We start from the raw sequence: 9,218 nt of genomic DNA, 5'->3' as shown, positions 1-9,218 counted from the left end.
AACTAATTCATAACTAGTTATTTTTACCAAAATTAACATCAAAATTCAACCTCTATCATGTATGATCAACTACTCAAACTTGCAAATTGTTCAAGTGTATTGTTTCTACTATCAAATATGATGATCTTAAACATATGTATATCATCATCTTCACTACATAATCAAAACCCACTTGTCTAAGTGTGGTAAATCATCAAATTATTCAAGTCATAGCAATTTTTACTTCAAATTTCTACTTACGGTTTGTTCCTAAGCAATCACACTTCATTAATTCAGCCTTAGCCTCTACGATTCATGCATAGATCACATCATGCAAAGTTTACTAATTTTCGCGAATTCATGAATGTTAGAAATTCGACATACCTTATGATCCTCTTGACTTGGTGATCGTTTCTATGTATTCAAATCCAAATTTGGCCTTCGTTTGATCCTCCAATTTGAAGATCTTGTTGAATTTAGGGTTTGGCTCCATGGGAGCTTGCTCCTGTCGATTACAGAACACACACTTCAAGTATGTGTTTTTTTTATTTTCTTTTATTATATAACTTGTTAAGTTATCCCTATTTAAGCCCTCGTGTTTGGTTCGTTATTAAGTAGGTCACCACCTACTTATTTTTAACAGTATTCCCACTTATTAACTAGGTTAAATATTCCTAGTTAACTTGGTGGGTTCGGGGAAGTTATGACCAAGTTTATTTTAAGTCCCGTTAACTCGGGCCTTCTATAAACTTTATTTCCCAAAAGCATTCTTTTTCTCTTTTTATTAAATATTAGATTTAGTTATATAAATCCTAATATTTTCCGGCTTAATTTTACCACTAACGGTACTTTACCCGTCTTTTAGTATTAACGTGGTTTGATTACCAAACCCGTTTTTTGGGTGTTATAATTAGTGTAACGAACTTCTCGCTGATTGAATGAAGAGACGAATTTGCCCTCAGATGATTGAATTAATTGTCTGATTTAACCTTATTAAAGAAAAAATGATGGCTAAAATTGTCGCGTATGTAATGTATGATTAGGTAATTTGTACCCTACTCTTTACCTATATATATATATATATATATATAGGGTCGGCATTTAGAGAAAACGGTAGAAAGTGTGAGAACAGTGAGAACGCTTATGGATCGTCTGATTAAAACAATCTATGGACTAGATTGGCGCGGTGGCGTTTTCGTAAATAACATCAATTTTATTACGTGGACGCGTCTCATTAAGGGTAAACAGGTCTTTACACTTCTATACCAAAACGCCATACTAATGAATAAAACGCCATTATGGACCAAAACGCATCCCTATATAAATAAAAACATCCCAGACATAAAAACACACCCCCTAGAACCTGAAACGCCATATTTTCTACTATATACCATTCATCTTACAAACGCCAAAATCCCCAAAACATCAAACACACCTACTCAAAAAACGCATATTTTCTACTATATACCATTCATCTTAGAAAACGCCAAAAACACTCAAACATCAAAGATTCCAAAAAATCGACGGTTCTTTCAGATACACTATTTCTTCAGTAAAACGCCAAAAATGGCAAATATCGTTTCTTGTATATTCAAATATTTTCTACGTCAAAGTTTCGGAGAATGCATTCTTCCCTGAGGTGCTGTGACTCAAATAACATTTTGCTGCATGAGATGGGCAAATCATGAACTAACAGATGCTGGTGTCAGACTTATGTCATTTTTTGTGTTTTGTTATTGATGAATATTATAATGGCATGAAAAGACGAATGACACTGATGAGTTGTTTGAAGATACATATTCAAACAAAAAACTCATGTCATTTTGTCTTTCCAAACGGCCACAAAAACACAAGCATGGCTAAGCCAAACCGCCAGCGAACATGATTCAAAGAAGAAAGAGACTGATGACAGTGAAGATTTGGAAGATGAATTGCTTCTATTTTTATTCTTTTTTTAATTTTCTTTTTCTGTTGTTTGTTAGTATTTTTCAACTTAGCATAAAAAAATACATTATATTAATAAAACGCCAAACAGTCATAATGCATGTGAAACACCATAATGCAGTAAAAACGCTAAAAACTCCCAAACTATAATGAAAGTAGTTTGCACAAGTATTAATAAAAGCTAAAAATGAAAAAAAAAACGCCAAAAACTACTTAAAGCCATTTAAAAACGCCAAACTTGGGAAATGGAAAGTCTATGACCCTAAAAATTCATAAAAAGCTGAACAAAAAACAGTAAAAATACACAGTAACTGAAAAGACGACTACTTTATTAATATCATTTATTATAAATAAAATCTCGCCTAAACTACGCGCCAAAAACATCCTATAAGAGAGACGTCTCTGCACAATCAACTGATCACAACCCAAAAACAAACGCCATATTTCCTATAAACCATTCACTTTAAAACATCAAAAATAATAGTTAAAAAAGCCACAGATGCAGAACCTTGATTCTTCTATATTGAGTATTGATCTGAATGAAGTTTCACTGAATTTATTCTTCTCTGAGTTGGGTATCTCTATAATCTTTTGTTGAATGAGATAGACAAATATTCAAGAAAAAGAGACTGATGACACTGATATGACATCATGTCACTTTATTCTTGATGGATATATTGATGGCATGAAAGGATCAATACATTAGAGCAGGCGTTGATCTTCAACATGTCATCAAACAAGTATATATCTACCCACAATAAAGGATGCCACAAAAATAAGCATCTTCTAAAGACGGACGTTATGTAGGAAAATAAGGATCTACATAAGGTATTCAAAAACAGGTTCAAAACGCCAAAAAGGGTTAAAGTAGAAGAGGCTGATGACAATGAAGATTTGGATGAGAAATTAAATTATAATTTTTATTTTTTTTTCATTTTCTATTGATTGTGATCTAATTCTCTGTTGTTTATTATCTAATTCTCTACTAATTTAAAAAATTGAGTATAAAACGCCAAAAACTACAAACACCAAAACGCCTGATAGTGTAAAAACTGTGAGAACGGATGCTAGCAAAGCACGATGTTGCTATATAAAACGCCAAACAAAGTATTACTGGAAAAATCAACACTAATTAACAGATGAAAATTGAAAGAAAACAGTAATTGCTAAAATAGTAAAATGAAGAGACGATATCATTATTGACAAGCATTTATTATATTAAAAGCCACTACCTGGAAAATTGAATTTATTTATCTTTTCAAAAAGCCATAATTGCCTGTCACATTATAGGACTGTATCCTACATGGCACAACACTTGATATAATAAAATCAAGAAAATTACTAATGTTTTTTACATTAAAGGCCTGTATCCTGATCTAAAAAAAAGTAAAAACGCCAAAACAATACTTAAAACGCCAAAATATTTACTATGATCCTGATCTAAAAACAATAAAAACGCCGCGTATTTATTAAACGCCAAAAAATGGAAAGATGAAGTGACATGCGTTTAAAAAAAAAGAAATATGAAAGGACAAAAAAGCCCTTCGCCCTTCTCTAAGCGGCGTGACACGTGTTGGACTAGGAAGCGTTCTCACCATTCTCACACTTTTGAGCGTTGAACGGTGAAAAGTGTGAGAACGGTAAGAACAATTTTGGTGGTGACATGTGACATTCATGTTAAATTATACTAAGGGGTACTATTGTGAAAAAACTCACTCACATGAACTGGGTGTTCAAATAAAACGCCATAAAAACACCCAATTCAGAAAAACGCCATGAAAAATACCCAGTTAAAACGCCATAAAACACTCGAAAAAGCTATTGTTATGCACGCACAAAAAAAAAAAACTATTTTTTTGAGCTATAATTTACAACAGCTCAAAGAAACAATTTTTCCCAGTTAAAACGTCATAACAAAAAAAAGCTATTTTTTTAACTATAATTTACAACGGCTCAAAAAAACCATTTTTTTGAGCCATATAGCTCAAAAAACGCCATAAGCTCCCAGTTAAAATGACACGCCAAAAAAAAAACTATTTTTAACTATAATTTACAACAGTTCAAAAAAACCATTTTTGAGCCATATAGCTAAAAAAACCATTTTTTTAAAGCCATATAGCTCAAAAAAACAATTTTTTTTTGTCTAACCACCTAAATTAATATTTTTTGAGCTCAGAAAAATCATAATTTGTACTGTAAAAACGTCATAAAACACCCAGTTCAAAAACGCCATGCGAAAACTCAGTTGAAAACGCCATAAAACATTCAGTTCAGAAAAACGCCATAAAACCCAGTTAATTTTTTTTTCGAAAAGTATATCAATAGTATACTCCTTGGAAAGATAAAAAACGCTGAGTTTTATGGTGTAACTTTTTTTCGAAAAATAATCACGTATAAAAAACTTATTGTCGTTTAAATATGATGGGGGAAAATGGCATGTGATTATCATGTGCACCTTTGTTTGGATCTTCCTATTTTACCCCTCCTGGTAGTTCCAAGACCCCTATTATTTACAAAAATTCCACCGCATCAATCTCAGCCACAAAACCACTAAGATCTTGTGGCTGAGCATCGTTCTCACACTTTGAGGCGTTCTTTCCTGATCCTGTTCCTATATATATATATATATATATAGGATTAGGTTCAAGAGTGAACAGTAGTGTAGCTTGCGAACTAAGTGAACTAATCCTGGCCATACACGTGTGTAGATCAATGGCCAGGATTTGTTCACTCAGTTCGCAAATACACTAGGGTTCACTTTAGAACCCCACCATATATATATATATGTGTGTGTGTGTGTGTGTGTGTGTGTGTGTATGTGTGTATGTGTAGCAAGGATAAATCGAAAAACCCCTTCATTTAAAGAAACCCTAGAAACTCTATAAGAGATGGATAGTTGTGATTAAATTGTCGTAAAAGTAATAATACTTTTATTTAAATAATAACAAAAGGTACAACTAAGGGTATTATGGGGATACTATTTTGTTGTTTTCAATTATGTTGACATCCTGCCATAAGAGAAAAAGGGTGTACTCTTTTTTGACTTTTTATACTCTCTTTCATAGTTTTACTTTTGATGTAATTCTCCTTTTTTCATTTTTTATATACATCATATGTTTCTTTTTTATATTTAGATGTAACTGACACAAAAATTGTTACCTATATCATTTGTATTTGTATTAGGTAAAAATGTAACATACATTTTTACATTATCAATTTATGTCACATTTGTAATAACGCACTTTATTTCTGTAACATAAAATGTTACATCGAAACTTAATTTAAGCATCAAATTCGAAATGGAAAATAATCAACATAAGTGTTTTTGCCAGTTAATAAGGGCCTCGCTGGTCGCGACCGGTATCTCCTCACCCTTCGTAGGGCGCGACAGGCCCTGGCGGGGTGCGACCGAGGTTGGTCTCATCCGTCGCGGGGCGCGAAAACCTTGTTTCGACAGAAAGTTTGTTTCATTGAGCTGCATCTGCCCAGCTATACTATTTTTCACATTTTAACTCATAACTTTCACAATTCAAGTCCGTTTTACACGAAACTTGTTTCTAAACGTCCATAATACATTTATCTATGTATTTAACACTGTGGGTTCACTAAATTTTGATTTATTAGCTTACAACTTACAAATCTATTATAAAATTATTCGACCCGTTATGTTTTAACATCTTTTTCACAACTTATGGCCAAGGTTAAATCCTTGATCATTTTACCCATTTCCCGGGCTCAATAACACTAGCGTATTCGCTCCCACTACATGGTTTGCATACGCATTTATATCCGCATGAAAAACTTAATTCAAGCATCAAATTTTCCGTCTTTAACTTAAAGAACCTCTAATTCTCTAAGTTTCAATTCCAAACTAAAGTTCATCAATCTAAATTTAGCGTTTCCGATACTCAGCTTATGCTTCCTATTCACCGGTTTATTTCGTGACCTTCTAATCACTTAAAACCAACATTTAGCTAACCACTTTATTTTGACTCGTTTGGTTGTCTAAGTGAAATCCATCACTTCATTGACATACCAAACGCAACCATTTTCGCTATATCAAAACATTAGGCATATCTACGACTAAACTTGTCTATAAAAATGTAACGAAAAGACAAGTCACGTACCTTATAGCTTATCCTTCAAGCGCGCGTCCGTTCCAACTTGACCACTCGACGTTTCACCCGCTTTGCCTGTAGAGTTCAATCACTTTATCGTTTAGAACTCGTATTATCACATATATCATGTAATTTGTCAAATTAGTCAATTACGCGATTCTTTCATTTTTTCAACATATCAAGATTCACTTAGGCATTTTAACGAGCATCTTGTGGGCGAGATTTTTATGCATCTAATATCAACTTCATGATTAACTTTTAACCAAGTTTTAACATCATAATCAAGCCTCTATGTCTAGTGTACATGAACAACATCTGGAACTTGCATCATAACATCAATTTCATAAATTTAACACTCTAATTCAAGTGTTCATCATATTATCATAAAACCCACTTAGCACATACATGGTTAGCTAACCAAATTACTAGTTCATGGCACTAATTCAACAAGTTTACATCTAGGGTTTGTTCCTAGACTTGTACTCATGTTAATTTCACTAATACATTCAACATTGACTTTTGAATTTCGTTTATAAATGTTTATCCAAAATTTCAAAATATCACCAAATGACAAAATTTGACATACCTTGTGATCTCCTAGCTTGGGTGATCACGAATTTAGATAAAACCCCGATTTCTAGCTTGATTTCCCTTTGATTTTGATGGATTTTAGTGAGTTAGGGTTCAAGAGAAGAACCCCCTTTTTGCTCTGTGTAAAAGTCGACCAGGAACACACACCTATGTGTGTTTTTGGTGTAAATTTTCTTTTATCAAAGTCACTTTCACTTTTGCCCATTTTAGTCCCTCTAATTTTCAAGGTTTATAAAAGAAGGTTAACTAATCAAGTTTCTTTGTTGTCTACTATGTATTATTAACTAGGTTAGTTATTCCTAGTCACATTATTCTTGGATATGACCAACATATATAATTTATATAAATTTTTTAATATTTTTGGGATGTTACAAAATCTAATATTGAAAAGCCTAAAATAATGTGTTTTCTAGTAGTGCATGCTACATCAGCTATCAGCTCTCACATCATATTTTCATCTATAATTCAAACACATTTATTTTCTTTCCAATGCTATATATGTTCACTTTAAAACATCAACCTTTTCAAAAGAATACTATTAAAACAATACATATATACATACACACGGTGACTTTGTTTGAACGATCTACCCGTTTATTGATGTTTGGAATTCCATATGCCAATTCAAACACCACCTCTAATGGATTCATCAAAACCGCATGCCACGTAAGCGCCAGATGGCTGGAGGGTATGGAGAGCCTCATCCCTAAGGGGATGGGCCGCCACGTCACCGCCACGTAAGCTCGGCTTGGAGGGGATGGACCTAGGGGGTGGGGGATGAACCCCTTTATATATATATATATGTATGTATAGCTGTGTGTGTGTGAGGAGAGAGATTGAGCCCCGTCGAGAACGGCTGGTGAGAGACGCTGGGGACGGGCCGGACCGAGGGGGCGGTATGGGGGACTGGCGTCGGGCTAAGCCGGGCCTAAGCCGCCCCCCATACCGTCTGTTCTTATGCATTGTAGCTGCTCTTACAAATTAACTTTGAAAATTAAGTTTACCCAACATGAACACTCATGTATCTTTCATTCCCTTCCTTCCAAAGGAAACGACATTAGGTGGGTTTATTTAAAAATATTTTAGTTGACTGACTTTGACTTGCTGTACAAAACGTTGATTATGTTGTCTCCAAACATTAATAGCTACAAACTAATTTTTTTTTCAAACATTATTCTTTTTGGGAATTTATTATTAGTAATGGAATTTCCTTGCATGGTACGATGAGAATTCTCTATATACATGAAATATAAAATACCATTAGTAGTATTAGAGTTAATTACGTAAGAGTTGTGCAAGCACAAACATACAATTGCTAGGTACATGTTACGTTGTTGTGAAGATTTAGGCAGCAGGAATATTTTTTTCTTTGTGGGGTATTCATTGGTACATGGAGGAATGAATGAAAATGTGTTGTTGGTAAGAATTTGTTACTTATTTGACAGATAGTATTTTTTAGACATGTGTTGAATAAGTAGTACGTGAACCTTGTGATTGACATAGCCCTGTTTTGGAAAACATAGATAAAATAAGCATGCACAAAGGTATATTCGGTAATTTCATACAATATTATACATTAAAAGTTATAAAAAACCTAAATACATACTTAAAAAGACATAAAACTATTAAAACATAACATATATATCATATTTGACCTAGCTCGACTTCAGATAAAATTTATACCAAAACGTTAATGGAAATAAATGTCTTGCAAATGTATATTCAAAATTTTGTAAAACATTATATTTTAAAAGCTATAAAAGAAAAACAAAATATATCTAAAAGTAATTATAATATTATATTATAATATTAAATAAATTTGAAAAATTGATTGCCTTAGAGAAAAAACTACATGGCAAATCCTTATTAGATGGGTACTATTCATGGGCAAACTGATGAGAACGACTCAACCTTTTGGAAGCATAAAGAGGATTCTAATTTTTTTTTTTTTTTTGGTTTCTTGAAAAATTATGGCTTTGGTCGCAATAAAACTAACATTAACCCAAGTTAACCCGTTTTTACAAGGATTAGTTTAAGTTGCTCCTCTCAAAAAAAAAAAAAAAAAAAAAAAAAAAAAAGAAGACACATGTACAGTCCTAAAAGGTCATAACTTCAAAGAAATTATTATTTCCTTTGTCTATATGGTATGAGCATGCTTAGGTTAACTTAAGAAGTTAAGATATTCTGGTGATTTTACTCATCAAGCTATTTTGGGTAATCTGCTTTACCTATTGATCTAATGAAAAATCATGAATAACATTAATACAAGTTAAAATGTGGTAGTACAAGCTCCATTAAGACTACTATGATACTGAGCACCATAGAATTTTAAAGATTGTAAGGGGTGAAGCCCTTAGATCATAGTGTTCCAAGGAGTACCTGATAAAGATTTAAAAAACAAAAGCAGGCTTCTTTGATTGAATTGAAATAAACAGCCCTATTCGAGATGGGCAAAGTCTCCAAATTAAAATAACCAGATAAACAAAAACAAGACAAAAAGTAAAATGAACGTAAGCCTGTTTTTATAATACTTCTGACAGTTACAAACTGTTCCACTACTCTGACAGTTACTGACTGCTCCACTAC

General features: G+C 32.9%; 1 long non-coding RNA gene across 1 annotated transcript; it reads right to left on the bottom strand.

The window, feature by feature from the left end:
* Positions 1 to 379: 379 nt before the first annotated feature.
* LOC118482046 lies at positions 380 to 6,765 on the bottom strand. The gene is made up of 3 exons (XR_004866949.1): positions 6,628 to 6,765; positions 6,051 to 6,116; positions 380 to 484 (listed from the first exon to the last, which is right to left on the bottom strand). It is a non-coding gene; the product is annotated as an uncharacterized LOC118482046 (long non-coding RNA).
* Positions 6,766 to 9,218: the final 2,453 nt, after the last annotated feature.

Source organism: Helianthus annuus, chromosome 9 (genome assembly GCF_002127325.2).
Source record: "Helianthus annuus cultivar XRQ/B chromosome 9, HanXRQr2.0-SUNRISE, whole genome shotgun sequence".
In the NCBI taxonomy this organism is placed as follows: domain Eukaryota; kingdom Viridiplantae; phylum Streptophyta; class Magnoliopsida; order Asterales; family Asteraceae; genus Helianthus; species Helianthus annuus.
Note: the sequence above shows the minus strand (reverse complement) of the source record. Positions and strands in the feature narration are given on the sequence as shown.